The sequence below is a fragment of the Pleurodeles waltl genome, chromosome 2_1, assembly GCF_031143425.1.
Source record: "Pleurodeles waltl isolate 20211129_DDA chromosome 2_1, aPleWal1.hap1.20221129, whole genome shotgun sequence".
NCBI lineage: Eukaryota > Metazoa > Chordata > Amphibia > Caudata > Salamandridae > Pleurodeles > Pleurodeles waltl.
In genome coordinates, this window is record NC_090438.1 from 307,116,648 (window position 1) to 307,138,824 (window position 22,177).

A 22,177-nucleotide genomic window follows, 5' to 3' on the forward strand; every position below is an offset into this window, starting at 1 on the left:
GCCCCTTGTCTTTCTCTACATTTTTTCCTTCCAAAATTAAGACATCTATTTGAGAAATGCCCTGTAATTCACATGCTAGTATGGGCACTCCACTCCGGAATTCAGAGATGTACAAATAACCAATGTTTCTCAACACCTTATCATGCTCCCAATTTGGAAATACAAAGATTTGCTTGATACCTTTTTTTCACTCTTTATATTTTGCCAAATGAATTGCTGTATACCTGGTATACAATGAAAACCCATTGCAAGGTGCAGCTTCTTTATTGTCTCTGTGTACCTAGAGTTCTTGATGAACCTACAAGCCCAATATATCCCTTCAAAAAGAACTGTATATTACTTTTGGAAATCTGATATCGCAGGGAAAAGTTACAGAGCAAAACCTCAATTTTAATATTTTGTTATTTCAGCTGTTCTTTTCTGTAGGAAAACCTTATAGGATCTACACAAATTACCCCTTGATGAATTCAGACTTTTGTCTACTTTTCAGAAATGTTTAGCTGTCTGGGATCCAGCATTAGTTTCACACCCATTTCTGCCAGTAACTGGAAAGAGGCTCAAAGCACATAAAAAAAGTAGAACTAGGGTATGTCCCTGTAAAATGCCAACATTGTGTTGAAAAATGTGATTTTCTGATTCAAGTCTGTCTGTTCCCGAAAGCTGGGAAGGTGGTGATTTTAGCACCACAACCACTTTATTGATGCCATTTTCAGGGGACAAAACCCTTCTTCTGCAGCCCTTTTTCTCCATTTTTTTAAAAACAAACTTTTTGCTTTATTTTGGCCAATTTCTTGGTCTCCTCCAGGGGAACCCACACACTCTGGGTACCACTACAATCCCTAGGATGTTGGAAAAAAGGATGCAAAGCTTGCGTGTGTAGCTTTTGCGGACAAAAAGTAATGAGGGCCAAAGCGCGAACTGCCCCAAATAGCCAAAAAAGGGGGAAAAGGCCTGCCAGCGAAGTGGTCAATAAACATGAGCATTCAATAATAACTGGCCAACTGAAAAAGATTTCTGTACAACAGATAAATATCAAATGTATAACTGTGATCTGCCTAGCCTCTCGCAAGAGTGATCATACACCTTAGAAAAGATGTAAATAATGAAAACACATAGGGGGTCATTACAACATTGGCGGTAAAAGCCGCTTACCGCCGTGCAGAAGACGCCAACACACCGCCGCAGCCGCGGAATTCCGCCACAGCTATTATGACCCACATCTCGAAATCCGACAAAATTCAGACACCGACACAAGTCCGCCACACCAAAGGTCAGTGATAAACTGTCGAAAACAAATCTTCAACCGCCACGCAAATAGAAATACGCCCACGCTATCACGACCCACGAATCCACGCGGCGGTCTTCCAACCGCGGTATTCCATTGGCGGTACACACCGCCGCGCTCAAAATACACACACTTCTACAAAACACCGCCACATTGGATAATTCGAAATACACACACATGATACACATACACACACCACTCCCACACACCCAATACAATATAAAACACACACCCACAAACCCCTACGACCACTATTACAGAGAGAAGGCCAGAGAGAGACACCACTATCCACAAACTAGCAGCCACAGGCACTCAACACCATCACCCACACAACTTCCACACACAAAGCACCACACACCACTACATATCACCACACGTATCACCACACACACCACCCCACACATCACCTACACCACCCCATGGCACGGCAAAGACATCCCAGGTTTTCAGAGGAGGAGCTCAGGGTCATGGTGGAGGAAATCGTCCGGGTAGAGCCACAGCTATTTGGAGCACAGGTGCAGCACACCTCAATTGCAAGGAAGATTGAGCTATGGAGAAGAATAGTCGACAGGGTCAACGCAGTGGGACAACACCCAAGAAATCGGGATGACATCAGGAAGAGGTGGAACAACCTACGGGGGAAGGTGCGTTCCGTGGTCTCAAGACACCACCAGGCGGTTCAGCGGACTGGCGGCAGACCCCCACCTCCTCCCCCACAACTAACAACATGGGAGGAGCAGGTCTTGGCGATTCTGCATCCTGAGGGTCTCGCAGGAGTCGATGGAGGAATGGACTCCGGTAAGTCAAACCTTTAACTACCATATCCCCCACCCTACCTGCATGCTATCACATACCCCCACCCTCGCCCCCACCCCTATCACTCCAACTCCTCACAAATGTACCAATATCACAAACCACACATCCCAACACCAAGCCCTGCATGCAACAACAACGCATGGACACCCATCACTAAAGCATGCCCACTGCACATACCCAATCACCCCCCTAAAACAGCATCACACAAGCCCCCACACAGGAATGCAAGCACTGGGGTACATGGTCATTCACCCATTGCACACCATGACACACACAGATGCAATAATCATGCTTTTACACCCCTGCAGGACCACTACCCAACGTCACCAGACAGAAGGGTCCAGACATCTCCACCCCATCCACAGAAGAGGCCCACAGTGATGACAGCAGCTCTGTCCAACTGGATCTAGATGACCAGCCCGGACCATCGTGGGCCTGGGGACAGTCGGTTCCCCTCACACAGGCACAGGCCACCACAGACCTACCCCCTCTGGTAACACCAGCACAGCACCCACCCAGTGGGCCCATACCTCTGTCCCCAGGACACGTCAATCAGCTGTGTGTCCACCACTACAGGGAACCCAGGATAACCCACCACCCCAACAACAGGGACCTGGGGGCAGTGGTAGTGGGCACACGATCCAGGGGACGGAGGCCCAGGAACACAGGGGAACTGGGAGGGCTGCTGTGCGACAGGGGGCGGACAGGCCAAGGGAACCCACTCTCCACGAGGCACTCTCCTCCATCATGGGAGCATACCACCACTCCCAGGAGACGATGGCAACGATCCTGGCCAAGTTTCAGGAGACCCAGCGGCTGCAGGAGGAACAGTATTTGGGCTTAGGGAGGAACTCAAATCCATCAATTCCACCCTGGGCACCATTGTAGGGGTGCCGAAGGAACTCGTAAACACCAGGAGGGACACTGTGGCACTACAAGGGGCCCCTGACACTAGCATGGACAATGAACTGCCCACCACCTCCCCCGGCGCTAGTGGACAGGAGGAACCGCCACAGGACCACCACACCAGCACCCCACCCCCTGCAGATGGAGAACCACCCCGCAAGCGGTCCCTGAGATCCAGGAACAAGACAGAGCACGATGCCAAGACCCCCGCCAAGAAATGAGACCACCCTGGTTGTCAACCCACTGTCCCACTTTGTCACCCTGTCCATATTGGAACTGCCCCAGCTCCACTTCCTATGCTCATATGGGCAATGCACCTATGAGACAAATAGACTGGACTCTGCCATGGACACTCCTCCGCCATCACCCCTCACCATTTAACTTCCCCCTCCAATATTTTGTATGTAAATAAACACACCTAAAGCACCAAAAGATCTGGAGTCTGTCTGTGATTTTGAAATAGTGTATTTGCAATGACAGTGACAACATTTCCAGGAATTAGCAATGTCAACATACCTATGTCACATAGCTCTAGTCCATGAGGAATCTAAGCAGATGACACACGTTGGGACCCACACCTGTGAAACCGTAAGGGAAAGTGACAACTCAGTGACCATACACTGGGTGAAATCGACAGACAGGAGAGAGGTAGAAGTGTAAAAGTACTTGTAGTAGGCAGGAATGTATTCTCACCTGTGTTTCACTGGAAATATTGCTGGATGACTGAATCCCTGTTGTCAATGTCTTCTTCCTCTGCTTCCTCCTCATCACTGTCCACAGGCTCCACAGCTGCCACAACACCGCCATCTGGACCATCCTCCTGCAGAAAAGGCATCTGTCGTCGCAAAGCCAAGTTATGAAGCATACAGCAGGCCACGATGATTTGGCACACCTTCTTTGGTGAGTAGAATAGGGATCCACCTGTCATATGGAGGCACCTAAACCTGGCCTTCAGGAGGCCGAAGGTGCGTTCGATCACCCTCCTAGTCCGCCCATGGGCCACATTGTAGCGTTCCTCTGCCCTGGTCCTGGGATTCCTCACTGGGGTCAGTAGCCATGACAGGTTGGGGGTAACCAGAGTCACCTAATAACCACACCCGGTGCCTCTGTAGTTGACCCATCACATAAGGGATGCTGCTATTCCGCATGATGTAGGCGTCATGCACTGAGCCAGGGAACATGGCATTCATATGGGAGATGTACTGGTCGGCCAAACATACCATCTGTACATTCATCGAATGATAACTCTTCTGGTTCCTGTACACCTGTTCACTCCTGTGGGGTGGGGGGTACCAAAGCCAGATGGGCCCATCAATGGCACCTATGATGTTGAGGATATGTCCAAGGGCATAGAAGTCACCTTTCACTGTAGGCAAGTCCTCCACCTGAGGGAACACGATGTAGCTGCGCATGTGTTTCAGCAGGGCAGACAACACTCTGGACAATATGTTGGAAAACATAGGCTGGGACATCCCTAATGCCATGGCCACAGTTGTTTGAAAAGACCAACTTGCAAGGAAATGGAGCACTGACAGCACCTGCACTTGAGGGGGGATTCCTGTGGGATGGCGTATTGGTGACATCAGGTCTGGCTCCAACTGGGTACACAGTTCCTGGATTGTGGCACGGTCAAACCTGTAGGTGATGATCAAATTTATTTCCTCCATTGTCGACAGGTCCACCAGCGGTCGGTACACCGGAGGATTCCACCATCTCCTCACATGTCCCAGCGGACGGTGCCTATGAAGGACAACAGCGAGCATAGAGTCAAACAACTCAGAGGTATGTACTCATCTACACAGAACATGATTCATACATAAAATCAGGCCTGTATGTGTGTTGAGAGTAGGCCTAGGTATGTGTGACGCAGTTGGTAATGAACTCATGTGGGCCCCTGAAATGGCGGCTGCCTGACCTGTAAAGCAGGACAATGGGATGTGAGGTAACTGCGCTGGCGTTGTACACCGTCGCGGTAGGCGGTCGAAGACCGAGGCGCAATGCTGCATTGGTTAACATAGGACCCTATGGGTCCCAGGAGCCAATGACGATGTATGCCGGCGGTGATGGTACGCACCGCCGCGGACGTGACCGCTGCCGATGTGACCGCCATTTTCTATCTTTTGAATCACTCAATACTTGATCTTCGACAGGAGAGGACCTACACTGCAAGTGCTGCTGTGACCTCGGTCTCGAAGAGAAAATGGCTAGTGCGTCTGGGGAAAGGGCCCCTGCCTTCACATCAGAGGAGTTGGAGAAGCTAGTCGACGGGGTCCTCCCCCAGTACACGCTACTCTACGGTCATCCAGACCAAGAGGTAAGTACACAGGGAGCATGTTGTATGGGCTATGCCTGTGTGGAGAGGGCTGGTTGTAAGAAGGAAGGGGGCAGAGTCCTGCGTGCATGAAAGACGGTGGGTGCATGTGCCACATGGCAAGGGTAGGGATGGGGGCCACTCACTTTGACGGTGCAGTTGTTAATGACTTCTCTTCTTCCCCTGTACATTTCATGTAGGTCAGTGCCCACCAGAAGAAGGATATTTGGCGTGCAATCGCCAAGGACGTCCGGACCCTGGGGGTCCACCACAGACGGAGCACCCACTGCCGGAAGAGATGGGAGGACATTCGCCGCTGGAGCAAGAAGACGGCGGAGGCTCAGCTGGGGATGGCCTCCCAACATGGGAGGGGTGCCCATCGAACCATTACCCCCCTGATGTTCTGGATCCTGGTGGTGGCCTACCCTGAGTTGGATGGCCGCTTGAGGGCATCACAGCAGACACAAGGGGGTGAGAACACTCTCATTCAGCTGACTTTGCGCACAGTGGAGGTGTCTGGGTGGGGGAAGAGGGCTGTGGGTTTCCCTAGGCCAGAGCGAGTTCAGTAGACTAGGCCCCTTCGTAAGGCATGGCCATGTGGCCCCCCACCCCACCTCTGTAGAGTGCCAAGTACAGCTATTCATGCCCCTGTGTCATCTATGTGTGCAGATGTCATCCATAGCCTTGTAGGGCATTTCCTAGAAATTGCACTGTAGAGCCCAACAGCGCAACATAGTGCAGGGGGCTGCTGAGTCTGTCTTGTCCGCCAACGGTAGCTGTAAGCCATGCACTCAACCTGTCTTTCTTCTGTTCCCGCCCCCCTTTTTTGCGGTCTCCCTGTTCTTGTGTGCATTAGCATCATCAGGAGGAGCAGTGGCACTGGAGCACGAGGGAGCTGCATCCCACATGGGTATGTAGGCCCACACTACGGACTCGGAATACACCAGTGGGACAGAGGGCGAGGGGAGCACCACGGCGGTCACAGGATCTGCAAACAGCGACACAGACTCGTCCTCCGATGGGAGCTCCCTTGTGGTGGCGGCAACATCTGTGCCCCCCACTTCAACAGGTACAGTCGCCACCCCCCCTACCAGCACCACCCTCCCAGCAGCCCCCTCAGCCTTCGCCCCGTGCCCGCTCACCCGGGAGGGTGGGCATCTCCTTCGCCCCAGGCACCTCAGGCCCTGCCCCTGTCACCTCTGCTGCCCTCAGTGAGGAGGCCATTGACCTCCTCAGTTCCCTCACTGTTGGGCAGTATACCATTTTGAATGCCATCCAGGGTGTAGAAAGGGAGTTCCAACACACAAATGCATTCCTGGAGGGCATTCATTCTGGTCCTTCATCGAACCGTTCAAACTCTGGCCTCAGCACTGATGGCAGCCATTGTCCCTGTGTCTAGCCTCCCCCCTCCAACTTCCTCCACCCTGACCCAATCCCCTGTACCTATGCCTATCCCAAGCACACTATCAGACCAGACTGCACACACCTCACCACACAAGGTAAGCTCAGGCAAACATAAGCACCACACATCCCACAGGCACTCACGCAAGCATCACACACATACAGACACACCAACATCCACTGCCTCCACTGTGTCCCCCTCCTCCTCGTCTCCCTCCTCCCTCCCAGTCTCATCTACACTCACACCTGCATTCACTACCACTACAGCCACTACATCCCGCCCCAGCACACCGACCACCACACCCCGCTCACGTGCACTCAGCATCCCCAATACCATTCACACGTCCCCTGTGTCCTCTCCCAGTGTGTCTGTGACGCCCCCTCCGAAGATACACAAACGCAGCCACACACCCACCCAACAGCCATCCACCTCACGACAGCCTCCAGGCCATGCACCTGCACCCAAAGCCACAAAACGTACACCTCCTACAACCACCACCTCTTCCTCCACTCCCAAACCCCCTCCAGCTACCCGTCCCAGTGTCTCCAAACAACTTTTCATGTCCACCCTTAACCTATTTCCCACCCCCCGTCCAACTCATAGGTCCCGTACTAGCACCTCAGCCACAAAATCACCGGGACCAGTGGTGCCTGTTGTCACAGGTATGTGGAGTGCACCGGCCACCAGGCCAGCCAGTGTATCACGGAGCCAGAGCACAGCCAGTCCCCCCCTGTGAAGCACCAGAAGTTGGCCAGTGTCCGGCAGGAGAGGGGGAAGACTCCAGCCACCCAAGCCGCTCACAGGGGTCCCGGGGGTGTGTGGATTCAGCTGTGACTCCTCCCAAGGTGGAGAAGGGGCAGAAGAAAGCTGCAAAGTCTGGGAGGAGCAGCATGGCGGAGAAGACCGCCATCATCCCCGCTGGCCAGGAGGCCACCACCAGCCCCATCATCTCTGGCCAGGAGGCCATCGCCAGTCCCCTCGTCGCTGCCCAGGAGGCCACCGCCAGTCCCCTCGTCACTGTCCAGGAGGACCCCGCCAGCCACAGCCCAGCTGCCCAGGAGGGCCCTGCCAGCCACAGCCCAGCTGCCCAGGAGGACCCCGCCAGCCACAGCCCAGCTGCCCATGAGGGCCCCACCAGCCACAGCCCAGCTGCCCAGAAGGACTCCGCTAGCCACAGCCCAGCTGCCCATGGGGGCTCGCCAGCCACAGCCCAGCTGCCCAGGAGGGCCCCGCCAGCCACAGCCCAGCTGTCCAGGAGGACCCCGCCAGCCACAGCCCAGCTGCCCAGGAGGACCCTGCCAGCCACAGCCCAGCTGGGCAATGAAGGACCGCCAGCCCCAGCCCAGCTGGGCAATGAATGACCGCCAAGTCAAGTATCTTGTGTGGGCCTCGCCCATGCATTTTGGGCCCAGTGGTCCACGGACTATGAATGGTGTATTACCTGAACTACTATTCGTGGTGTATATTTTGTTAATTGTGTATATATGTATATTTTTGCTTACTCTATTTTGATATTATACAATGGTTACACTCATTTCCTTTTGTCTTTGCATTCTTCTGGGGGGGGTTGGGGGTGTTACTGTAATGTTTGGATATGCATTGGTGTGTGTGTTGTAGTGGGTGAGGGTGGGGGTGTTGCCTGTGTGTGTCCCTGTTTTTTGCCTCCCCCTCCCCTATGTAGTAGGTGCAGTACTCACTGTGGTCTTCGCCGCCGGCGTTGGTGCTCCTGGTACAGGACCAGGAAGACTAGCCCAGGAAGAATATGGAGTTCCGGCTCCATGGTGCCCTCTTTTCTCGTGGAGTGTGTAGAGGTGAGCGTTTTCCCTTCGAAATGCCTGTTTCCGCCGTGTTTTTATCCACGGTGAATCCGCCCCGGAAAAGGTGGCGGATTGGCCTGTCATAATAGTGTGGGCGGTACATTGTCTCCCGCCTGCCTGTTGCCAGTGACCGCCAAGCTGTTTGTCTGTACTGCCGTGGCGGTCGTAGTGTTAAAGTGGCTGTCTTTGTTGGCGGTTTCCGCCACGGTCGTAATTCCATATTTTTTACCGCCGGCCTGTTGGCGGTCTTACCGCCGCTTTAACACCGTCCGCCAGGGTTGTAATGACCACCATAGTATACAGTATGGGAAAAACTGATCAGTGTCTTTTTGAAATATAAATATGAAGTTTATGTAAAGACTACAAAAACTATGCTGGGAATATTTCTGTATATGTGAGTTACAAAAATGTTGAATATTTTTAACGCAAAGATTGTTGAAGTATTTAGGGCCTGATTACGAGTGTGGTGGTCGGAAAACCTGACCACCAGACCGCTGGTGAGGATACCACCACTGACGTGGCGGTCTCCCCACTGCCCTTTTACAACTTTCCCACTGTGCTGATGGGTGGGAACAATGCTGCAGCACACACGGTATACCAGCACCCTTGAAATGCACACTGTCTGCACAGCAGACAGTGCACATTTCAAGGGTGTTGGGCAGGGGGACCCTTTTTCATGGCGGCCAGACCTGCTGATTACACCCAGGACCGTTGTCAGCCTGTCTGGATCACTGACCCTGGTGGGTATGGGAGTAGGTTTGCTGGCCTGCCCGCCAACCTCATAATGTGGTGGTCGGACCACCACAGCCGTGACGGTTCGACACCCCACCTCGAGGCTGGCGGTTTTGAGACTGACTGCCTCACAATTGGGCCCTTAATCTCCATGTATTTATAAATGTATTTTTATTTTAAGAAACCTTAGAAATTCACTGAAAAAAACAAATAAAAGTAATGTTATATTTAGTTGAATTTCTCACTGACAACATTAACATTTTGAACTAAAAAACACAGAAATTCATCAGTTATAGACAGCATCACTAACAATAAGTTGTGCCCCCGCCATGCACCGCTTATGACCTCACATGACATCACTCATGACATGTTCTATGACATCATGTATGACATTACTGATGTCATCATTGATTACATCATCCAAGCTTCTTTGGTACACACTGTTGTATAAACTGAGCCCTGTTAAGCCCTGGAGATCCCATGCATACAGGCCATTACTAAAAATAAAGGGGACGGTCCACACAGCCCCCCTCCCGAGCCTTGTAAGGCCTTGTGGACTCTATCCCCCGGGTCACTTTTTTAAATAAAGGGGAGAGGGCAGCACCACTCTTGGCCATTATCGGCCCAGGGTACCCCATCCCCATGGGCCCTCATCACTTAAAGATGGGTGCCCTTGTGACCACTCAAGGCACATCATATGCTTTTTGGGGCCATGGGGGAGCTGCAAGGCCCCCGGCACCCCAGCCAGCTCCCCGCATGCAGCGGGAGCTGTCATTGCTCTGGCACAAATGGAGTAGCTACTAATGCTGCTCCTTTCAGTTGGGAGCAATATTTTGATCTGTTTTCCTGCCTACATCAATATGGGCAGGCAAACGGATATGCAGTTCCAAGTCCAGACTGTGTCCTAATAGAGTCTCTTTACCCATGAGCAGGAAGAGTCTTGATTCTGCTCTCCACAATCGCAATTCACAATTGCCTTTTCCCTCATTTTTCTTATTGTGCTGTATCCCATAGATCTTATGTCCTTTGGGTCCTTTGGGTATACAATATGTAAAGTCCCTGTTTTTTATTGTATGTACTTGATGCAGAAGTTTCATTTTAACTTTATTAGTGTTACTCCCCACATCGGCCCTCATTTATGGGAATCTGGTATAGGGCAGCATGCAAGTAACCTTGCTACGCTGCCGTACAGTAAAGGGAAAGGGCAGGTGCTGTTTTGGCAGCCTAACTCAATGCAGGCACCCTTGCACCATTGTACAAGGAAGCCTGTGTTGTCAGCAGAATTGCTTTTGTGCATGAAGGGGCACCTTCTTGCGCTAAAAGAATTCCCTGAGGAGTTTTCCTCTTGCTATGTGTGTGGCAGGATGCATGGAAAGAGTAAAAAGAAAGGTGAAATGAAGCTATTTCTCCTAGTTATGCCTCACCTTGGGAGGCATGAGGTTTTGGCACATCCCAGGTTTATATGGTTTTGTAAATTTGGGGAAGTGTCAGAATCCACTGGTGTTGCATGGGAACACCCATCTCATCACCCATGAACGCCTCCAGAGAGCCGAGTAAGGCAGCGCAGTGATTTGCACTGCTTCCCTATACTCCCAGGGATGGCTCCTCCACATGGGCAGAGGAGCATTCCCTGTCACAAAAAAAAATTCCTCTCATAACGGAAAAATAGAATGGTAATAATCTTTGTTTATTACCATTTTATTTTTCAGCACCTGTCCTGAACCAAGTGTCAGGACAGGGCATAGCAATTGCTGCCATAAATGCGCACTTCAAGCATCTCTAACCCATGTGTCTTAAGACAGCTAGGTTAGAGAAGGCACAGTCCTCCAGCGCTCTGGCCAGCGCTTAGAGAGCCCACTCCCAACAATCCTGATGGTGGTTTCATGCCAGTTATCAGCATGGAACCAGCGTCAGGATTGGCTAGGGCAGTTTCTTGGGTCCCGTGACTGTTGGAGCTGAGAGGGACGACAAAACGTGAGGAGAGAAGATTGTCTAAAGGCAGGTGCTTTTTTTAAAGTTTTGCTTTTATTGCATTCCTTCCTCCCTCCCCCCATTGTAAATATAAGCTGCCCGCCACTGCTTACTCCATATCTATGAGGTCATTCAAAGCCACGCAAAGCCACTTTGTATGGCCACATAGATATGATTTTGTAGTTTGTGCCACCAGAGCATCACAAAATGTGACGCTATGGCAGAGTAAAGGGCTCCTAATATACCCCATAGTTTTTATCACATGTGCATTGCAGCACATAAACAACATAATCTATTTCACGTTATGAATTGTTTGATCTTACATTCTTGAGTATTGAAAAGTTTTTAAGAAGATTTGTTTATCCCATTTACGGAGGCTTTACGTTTAGAACATTTCCTTAAACCTGACCTCTCTTTATTAAGCCAATTTACCTTTGTTGATTTCATGGGTGACACATGACAATGTGTCAACAAATTTTCAATGGATGCTGTCTCTCTATACATAATTAGGGGAAAGTATCTTAGGTGTTCATTCATCAATAAAATCTTCTGGCTTTTTTGGATGCTATTTTTCAATTACTTGGGCAAGATGTTAAAATCCATAATGAAACGTACATACATTTTAGATTACTCCTCCGCGATAGCTCCAGCGAAGTTATGCTTAAATCAGATTTTCCATAGGGAATACATTTTTTGTTTTCCTAATACGTCTGGTGCCATTCAAATGAATCTGCATGAAACATTATGAAAACACAAAATTGCATTAACTTTGACTCGTTCATGGAAAGTTTCATGATGATACATTAAACGAGGACCAAGAAAGAGAGGAGGGGGTTCAAAACAGTGATTTCCATTTTATTTCACTGGAAAGTTTATTTTCTGATCAAAATGAAACAAGATATTGCAGAAAGTTATGACTTTAGTCAATGATTGCGCAGTTTTAGATTTTGTGTAAATTCATTCAGTAGATTTTAAGAAATTAGCATTTAAATAGGTGCTCACTGTTGGGCATGCAGGAGTTACATCTCAGGTATTTTTGGACTGTTGATGGATATCTGTGGATGTAAATTGCAGATATTGTTGAATCCAAAAATTATGAAATTGAGACACTCTAAGTTTCTTAGGGAGGGTTTTCACCCCGCTTGATCACATTGATCCAACTTAAAAGCATATTATTAATATAGTGGTGGGTTTGGCATCTGCAGATACAAAAATAAATTTACTTTAGTAAGAAAGAATATTTTCCCTTGATTGACTATGCAACATGGACAACATATTGGCATCCATTATAGGACCCTATCGCTATGTCTCCATTGGAATGCTTTGTAGTGAAAGTGAGAGTCACAGAAAGGAACTCATATGAAGTAAGGATGAGTATTTGATACCCGCGTCTCCATAAACTATGACATCATTAATAGACTCACCTTCTGGCCTGGACAAGGGACATATCATCCTAAACTCACCTTATTTTTAGAACCATGCCCAGTGGTGAAATTCTAAGATTTTGTATAAGCCATGCATAAAACGGTACCACAATTCTGCCTTCCTGTGCTTGTCTCCACAATTTTTTCCAGATAACTGTTAAATTGGTATCTGCTAACTTTAAATTGCTAGTTCACCTAAATAAAGGTGTACCTTTAAAACATAACTTAAAACCCTCTTTAAATCCCCAATATTGTGAGGTAGCCTATTGTTTATGTGGGTAAAACGATAACCATTAGCTCAGCACGTCAAAATTGGTTGGAGTCAGCCCTTTTCCTTCAATGTTCTGCTGGCCCCTTCCTCTGCTCTGCCCCCCTTGTTAGCTGTAATTAAACTGCCCTGTGCATTGTGCAACTGGATGTCCTCCACCACAATTGGAACAGTAATATTTGAATATACATTGTGTTCTTGTACAACTATTAAGGGCCCAGCAAACCTCATTCTGCAGGAACTAAGGGAATAGTCCACTTCCTTAAAAGCCCACCCCAAATACGGTAGAGTAGCCCTGAAAGGGCTTATGTACCAGTAGTCCTATTGTTGTATGAACCAATGGCACCAGTCTCCTTTCCTGTTTTCTTGTCCTTTTGCTCCTGTGCCTTATATTTATACTAAGCATTTTAATTCCTGCTGTCTTTTTAGACTTCCCTCCAGCACTGTTCTTACCTCCTTCCTCTACATCTTCCATTGCCTTTACTGAGCTGTGACCAACTCCTATTGATACCACCCTCAATTATGTATGTTCTTTTCTACACCCATCATCACAAGTCTGTGCTATGTGGTTATCCCTACCTGATTGCAACATTTGATAAACTCCAGACCGTAAAACTCCCGGTCCCTATTTTTGCTTTGAGTCCAACAGCTTTCTGCACTGCTCATCAGAGATTTGTAAAACACTAATGCTCCTTACCATGTTAGGGACCAACTGTTCACTGATGCTTTCACCTCCTGTGTTGACCCTTGCAAAGTTCTCACTGGTCCATTGTCAACAATTTCACCTGAATTCTCTTCAGCCTCAAAATCAAATTCCTCATCAAATCCGTCGTCCCATATGACATTACAAACATTCCCCCTGCACACATGCTAGGCATCTCTCCAACCCCACTCTACCATCATTCAAATATGTATGGTTCCTCTGTGACTCCTAGTTCAAGGAGGCTGTTCCAAACCCCTCTGTCGCTTCAGGCTGGTGCTCCCACATTACTCTGATTTGACCAATGACTGGAGCATGCTGCTGACCTCCATTTCCAGCGTTGGTTGGGCCCTTCCAATCCGGTCACCTGACCTGAACGGCACATCACACACAGCAGTCACACCAGCAACTCCATGCTGCCCTAGTCCTACTTTCTCTTTTCTCTTCGTGATCAAGACCTGTTTGCCTAACCGCCCACCACCAGTTGAACGTGGTGGTGGAAGAACCATGACAATGTCCACATGTCTGTCCATAGAAAAATCATACCCTTTATTTGGTGTCACTTCCCTTTCACCTCTTGACCTCATTCACTATTGGACTAAATAACCTTTCACTTAAAGGGATTCACCTCTCTAGTGTTTCCAAAGCAATCCCATCTTGCCTTAAATGAACTTACTGACTCCAACCGTTGGGTGGCAGACCCTTGTCATGTTCACGTGCTTGCACTTCGCTCCTGTGTTCCTCTGAGTTCAATACGATAGTTGATTGTCTTCCTCTCCCATGGGCCCTGCCATTTTGGGAGCTGTAACAGCCTCTTCACTAATTTGTGACACGTGCTATCAGCCAATGGCAGCAAGCCCGCCCCCTCATGGTGTAACTGCATCACACAGTGCCCACATGGCATGTCACACTGAATGCCCCCCCTTCCCAGCCATGTGCTCTCAGAGACCCATCTCGCTTCGCTGATATCATTGATGAAACATCTACAGGTTAGCATTACATTGCTGCTGTGCAGGCAACTTTTCAATCAATACATAACTCTCCTCGTTCATAGTGAAACTCTTTTATCTCTGCATTTGCCTGATTTTATGTATGGAGGTGAACATGTGATCACCACCATAGTAACTCCTTCAGATGGCACCCTTGGGGGCATCACAATCCAACCACACCTGCTCCAAAACACCATTCTTAATCAAATATTTACCCTACTCAGCCTGAAAAACTTGTGAAGCCTCTGAAACCTTGTTATTTGCAGCCATGCTATGTTTTTGGGCAACAAGGAGGCTGTGCCATACCCAACAACCTTCTAAGAGCTACAAACTTCGCTCTACCCCCTAATTTGAGCAGTGACAGACTGGACAGACAGTTCCAGGCAGGCGAAATGCCTGAGAGTGATACAAGGCTTTACCCATGCTCCTCCGGCCTCTGACTAGGGGATCATTGCTGGTAAAAGAATATATTTGAGTTGCAGGTCATTTTTATAAAACATTTACCTTCTGTTTTTTATCAGATCATTAATAAACTAGTTAATAGTGATAACTGCCTGCCAAAATAATCCACTCTACCTGACCCACTTGATATAAGCAAAGGTCAACACAAAAAAAGTACCTTACATCTATTGCTTACAGGGATAAACTTTAGTACTTGCTGTTGCTTTTTATCCAGTGTTATCCTTTCTACATGGGGCTGTTGCATCTTCAATTTACATTGAGTCTCCCTTTTTTGTATAGGTGTGCGGGCCACTGTAAGTTCGAGCCAGATGTCTGGCTCTAGCTCAGCTCAAGGTCCTTTTGGACCATTGAACCTAAAACTAGCCGAGCTTTCATTTGGCTTTTGCCTGCCAACCACACTCTAACCTAATGTGCAAACAAAAGACATTAACTTTTTATTTAAAAAAATGAGAAAGAAAGATATACCATTCTAGTTGCTTAATTACATAATGTGAAACAATAAAACCTGGGATCAGTTTGCCTCTCCACTTAATCAAATTGTGTGATCCTTGGCAAACATTTTTATTTCATCGAGCCTCCTTTTACTTCATTATCAAATGTAGGTTCCTTCAAATAAGCAAAGTCAAAATGTGCGCTGTACAAGTACTTCTCATGCTGCACTTAATAGCCAATACTACATGGGAATCCATAATCCCTGGGTATAATTCAGTCTTGAATTTCCTTATTACAGGCAAATTCTGATGTTTGTAGCTTGCTGTAATAATGAAATGAGGTAGCTGCTCAACTGTAATAACATAATGGTGAATTGTGAAATCACAATGCCTCCTGCCAGAGCCAGCAGGAAAGGTTAGAGGCGGGTGACAGAGGATAATTATATGCAGCTGCAGTTTAAATGCACAAAAATGAAATTTGTTGTTCATTTGCCATGTCTGTTTTTCGAAAACAAATGGTGATGAGCAGAAAGGAGACTTTTAGTGTAGTTTGAATATTTTTGCCAGAATAAAGGTAATGACAGGAAAAATCAATTCCTTCTGTATTTTTTTAACTTTCTCAGCCTCTGCACGTTTTAAACCTGGCTTGTATTACACTGTTTCTAACATCCTTCTGCTGCAAATTACCGCTTTTTAATATACTTATTTTGACATTAGAGTCCACTTTTATGCTTTGCAGTGGGAAACAAACTACATCTTTTACAAAAAAAAGAGAAAGACACCATATAATTAAGTAGTTTGCATGAAAGGTGATTCAGTGACCATCTTTTATAAGAAATAAAATACCAGCTGTCATACATTTTGAAGAAACTGCAAGTCACGTCTAATAGCTCATAAAGGAACACATTGGTAACTTGCAATTTCCTTGTCATGTATAGCAGGGGGTACTGTATATGTTATGTTTTGTTGTTTCTTCTTCATAGAAGAATCTAAATTAAACAACTGACTAGCCTCCTTTCCTCTTAGTTCACTTGCGGATTGTCATCAGAAGAAGGGGGGTTGAACAGGAATGTTTCTAGATTAATTTTTAAAAACTATCACTTCTAATAAACCCCTTAAACCTTAACAGATTTAACCGTATTTATACATGAGATTTATTACACGATTTACATGACAAACATTTTCAGGGCTCGATTTGTGTGCAGGCTCATAGATCCAAATAGCCCCTTGGCACAGCTTTCCTTTTTCATTTGTTGGCTCGCCCACTGCTACTTTATAGTAAGACATAAAGTGTGAGTATTTTAATATCAATGGAGAATGTTGTCAAATTCATTTTAGCTGGTATTGTGCTTTCAGGCAAAATTATTCCCTATTGATCTCATGACATGTTTTTTACCTGTCTCTGAGTAGGGCTTACACGAACTATCTGCAGCTCAGTCTGCACGAAGAGCAAAATTATTTGTTTTGAATTGTCTGTGACACTAGCAGACTCAGGTGGTCATTTCGAGTTTGGCAGTCTTTACCGAAGACTGCTGTGCAAGCAGCCGCCGAAAGACCGCCAGTGATGGCAGTGTGAAGACCACTGCATTACGAGTCACCCACACAACACTGCCCAAAAAAACAACGTTGGCCGAAATGATGGCGTGAAGGAGGCGGCTGCACCACCAGCACCGCCACCGAGAACATCCCGCCCGCCAAATAATGATTCACAAATCAGGGGGGAAAAAGGCACCACCACCAGAAGACTGCACCACATTGGACAATACCATTCCCCAATACCTGAGACACATACACACACCTGTCCACAGCACTACAAAACACACCCCTACACATAGCCAGAACGCTGTGCAACCAGAATCTTTGAGAGAGCGAGGCAAGAGCACACTGAAAGGAGACACTGCACATAGATATCTCAGGCACCATCACACTGAACATGCATCACACAGCAAACCACTCCACACAAACACCAAAGAGCTCACACAAAACCCACTACCCAAACTCACACCAGCCAACAGCACACCCAGCATCACTGCACAACATACACTCCCACCCACAACCCAACCACCATGGCACCACAAAATAAAATATGGTTCACAGACGGGGAGCTGAGGGTAATGGTTTGACGAAATTGTGAGAATGGAGCCTTGACTGTTTGGTGCACAGGTCTAGCAGAGATCCATTGCCCAGAAGAACGACTTATGGCAGAGGATAGTAGTCAGGGTGAATGCAGTGGGGAGCCATCCACGCACCAGGGAGCACATTAGGAAGAGGTGGAACGACCTACGAGGGAAGGTACGGGCCATGGCTTCCAGGCACCAAATCTCTGTCATGAGGACTGGTGGTGGGCCCCCACCGCCTTCCACAGCATTGTCAGTGTGGGGGAGAAGGTCCTGACCATTCTACATCCAGAAGGGCTAACAGGAATACCTAGTAGACTGGACATTGGTAAGTCAATTACACTTCCCAGCCAACATGTACTCGTGTACAGCATGTACCCCCAACACCCTCTCACCACCTCACACCACCCTAAAGTGCACAACTCCACCATGGGCCCAATACCCACCCTTGCATGTCACAGCCCTCTACTGACACCATCCCATCACCGGCCCACCTAGTGCATGGATACCCCACAGTGCTGCAAGTACCACAACTACCACTATGCACCACTTCCTAAACTTGCATGAATGCTACATCCCCTTCACATCTCTGAAATTGCACGTTAAACCATGTCACTCCCCATCACCAATAAGCATAAGGAATGCTGATTAGTACATGGCAATGATAGTAGCAAGAAAAACATTAACTATTCTCCAAAATAGGCCCAGTGCAACATTCCACTGATGGTAACACAAGCAGTGGACTAGTAACTGTCAATGCCATTACAGCCCTGCAAATCCAGTCAATGATGGCATACAACCATGTGTGTCACTGCTACAATACCATCATCTGAAACAATACCTCCCATTCCACAGATCTCCCAAGTACCGCCACAAAGCAGAGGAGGCCAGTGTCAGAAAGCCCAGTCCTGGAAGCAGGTCCAGTAGGGGAAGACTACCCTGGAAGTCTGGATATGGATGACGAACCTGGCCGATCAGGCATGAGTGGTCAGTCCACCACCACCAGTCTCACCTTGCCCACAACTGAAACCAGCTCCTCTGTGGCAGCCAATGCACAGCAGAGCCCACCTTTCCATATCAGTGTCCCAAGGTCGCATCAAACATCAGTGTGCCCCACAGGACAAGGGGCAGCAGGAGTCAGTGGGGCAAACCGAAGACAATGACGGTCCTGGGGTTAGTGGGAGGGAGCACACTGCACCAGGGGTAAAGGCACAGGAGGCAAGGGCCAGTGGGAGGACAATTGTGGGCCAAGGGGTAAGGCAGGTACATGACACGACTGGCCAGGAGGCCATCTCCAGAGTCCTGGGACCCTACCAGCAACCCCAGGACAAGATAGGCCAGATACTCATCACTTTGCAGGATACCCAAAGGCTGCAGGGGGAATACCAGAATACCACCAGGAGGCCATGCAGCAGTGACAGGCACTCAATGCTACCATGGTCTCCATATTGGGGGAGTACAGGGAATAAACAATGTCCTGCGGACATCCTCCACCCAACAGCAGGCCACATCCAACAGTCAGGCAAACCACTGCCATCAACATCAGCACCTGCTACTGGAATGGAGGCCCAGCAAGAGGACCCACAGGCCACCAGCACTGAAGCTCTGCAACTGAGGGAGCCCACCCTGTAAAAGAGGTGGCCCATCCAGACATCCTGCAGGACTGCAGGCCAAGACCAATCCCCTAACCAGGAAGTGATCCCTCTTCTGAGCTTTCACACTTGTGTGCCACTGTTACACCCTGTTGGCTGTCCAAAACCAAGTTCACATCATACCGGGCAAATGATACAGGACCTGTGAGACAAACAGCTGTACCACCCACTCTGATCAGCACCTAGACCAGTACCCCACTCCTCTGGACTGTGATGTCTTACACTTAATAAACACAAATTAACTCAAGTCATACTGCACGTCTCTTCATTGTATGTAGTGGCAATCCTGTTTCCAAGCAGCAAATATATAGACATGTCGGCGCAAAATAATGTTGAAGTGACAGATGTAGTGGGACACTCCAGCAAGTGCGTAAATACATCCAAATTGTAATGATATCCAGTGTCAGCGATGGCAACAGACAATACAGTAATCAGCTTGCAGACAGAGATGTGACCTAAAGAGGGAAAATTAAATGGAATCAGGCACAATGTTGTAAGGCATGTAAACCACTGTCATACATCTGCAGCATTTGAACACATACACAGGATGACTGGCCCATCAGCTATGATACCACATATGTAAGGGCCTGCATAGACACACACATGTGTGGGACAGAAAAGGCGTAACATAGGTAGCATCCTCTATTGTTCACCTCCCATGGTAGTGAGGAAGAGGTACTTGCCACGCAGCAGCTGACAATGCAGCATGACATGCCTTCACAGCAGGACAAGACTGATAAGACTCCCCCCTTACATTTACCCAAATAGGAAGACTGAGGACTCTAAACTATTGGTAGAACTATAGGGCAGTACCACAATGGCACCAGCATTCCACACATGTCCTTAGCAGCAGTGCATTTCCACTACCCCTCATGGTAAGTCAGCTGCCTTTCAGGGTTTGTAAACCAAGATGGAATGCTGTAGTCTGGCTTCAACAATACATCTTCCATTTGCAGATGACATACAAATCACACATACCTGTACATCATTGAAAGTAGTGACAAATCAGGTCAGTCCTGTTGTCATGTGCCTCATCCTCGTCTGCATCCCCCTCAGCATCAGTCACCAGCCCTGAACACTGCTCCAGCATCAACGTCCACCCTCCTCCAACAGTGGTATGTGCCTTCTGAGGGCCAGATCATGGAGCATGCAGCATGCAACAATGATCTTGCAGACTTTCCCTGGTCGGTGCTGTAGGGCACCACCGGACACATGGAGGCAACTAAATCTAGCATTCAAGAGACGGAAAGTCCGCTTAATCACTCGCCTTGTCCGGCAATGTGGCTCATTGTACCTGTTTACCCCTCCTCTGGTTGGATGTCTCACAGGTATTAGGAGCCAGTGCAGATTGGGGTATCCGGAGTCACCTGAATGGAGAAGAGAACATGACTATAGGTAACAATGCTAGGCAGAGTGCTGACTTTGTTTGGAGGGGTACACATGTCTGATATGGAGAGCAGTACACATACCTATGAGCCAGGCCCTTTCTCCCTACAGCTGTAGGGGACACTGACATTCCTCAGGACTCATGTACTGATCCTGGGATTTTTGCATTTACAAGTGTTATGTACTCGTCTGCAAGACACACCACTTGTACATTGAGCGAATAGATACTCTTCCAGTTTCTGTAGACCTGTTCATTGGTCCTCGGAGATACCAAGTCGATGTGAGTCCCAAATTATATTGTAGAAGGATGCTTTTAGAGTGGGCAATTCAGGACGTTGTGGGAACCAAATGCACCTGTGCACATGCTTGAGTAGGGCATTCAGCACATCCTGCAACACCTTGCTTAACTGGGGCTGTGACAACCTCGCAGCCAGTCCTCTGTAAACTGCAAAGAGCCACTCGCCAGATAATGCAGGACTGACAACACCTGGACTGTTGGAGGAATGGCATGGGGATTTCTCAAACCTGGCAGGGGGTCTGGCTTCAACTGGACAAGCAGTTCCCTGATGCACAAACGGTTCAGTTGATAGGTCAGGATGATGTGGTGCTCTTCCATGGTATCAAGATCTACAGGTGGCCGCCAAACTGGTGCATTCCTCATCACTCCATTGTGGCGATATCTGTGCGGGGACACAAACAACAATCCGGGAACCTCTCACAATGTAGTGCACCAAGTATGACATACGACAGTCACAAAGTTTTGTTCATGCAAGTGGGCTGTCATGTTGTGGGAAAACACATTACTCCACACTCCATTCATAACCAGACGATGGCACATAATCCCTGTGAAAATGGACGTATACAGGACATGTAAACACACACCTTCCATGTGATCATATATACTGAAAACTGAGAAGTGTGGTGATGTAACCAGACACTCACTACATTTGTCATTATCCACAATGTGTGACCTAATGAATCAATTTATGATGACATGCAGGTAAATACGCAGTGTGAACCCAGGACAGTCATGTTACAGACACATATGGCATCCGCCTGTCTGGCATGCATTGGACAGCTGGAAGTGACCCTGTTCCGCCAGCGGAAGTTGTCATGGCGGAAGGCAGTCTGAACCTCCGTGCAACTCCTCATTGGTTAACATTGATGTCCATGGGAGACTGGGACCAATGATGATCACCACCAGTGGTGATGGTCATGACAGCTGCGGTGAAAACCGCCATTTTGTATGGGCCAGCTCACTTGACTCCTGGCATTCAGGCAAGACAGACCTCCACTTCGTGTGCTGCTGTGTCCTGTATCTTCGAGCAACAATGGCACACACTGCAGGGGATAGGGCCCCAGCCTTCACTACAGAGGAACTGCAGAAACTAGTGGAAGGGGTCCTACCCCTGTATGAGCAGCTGTACGGTGCTCCAGGGCAATAGGTCAGTACAACATCCTTTGTCCTACATGTCGGGTGGTGTTTGACGATGAATGTGTGTGCACAT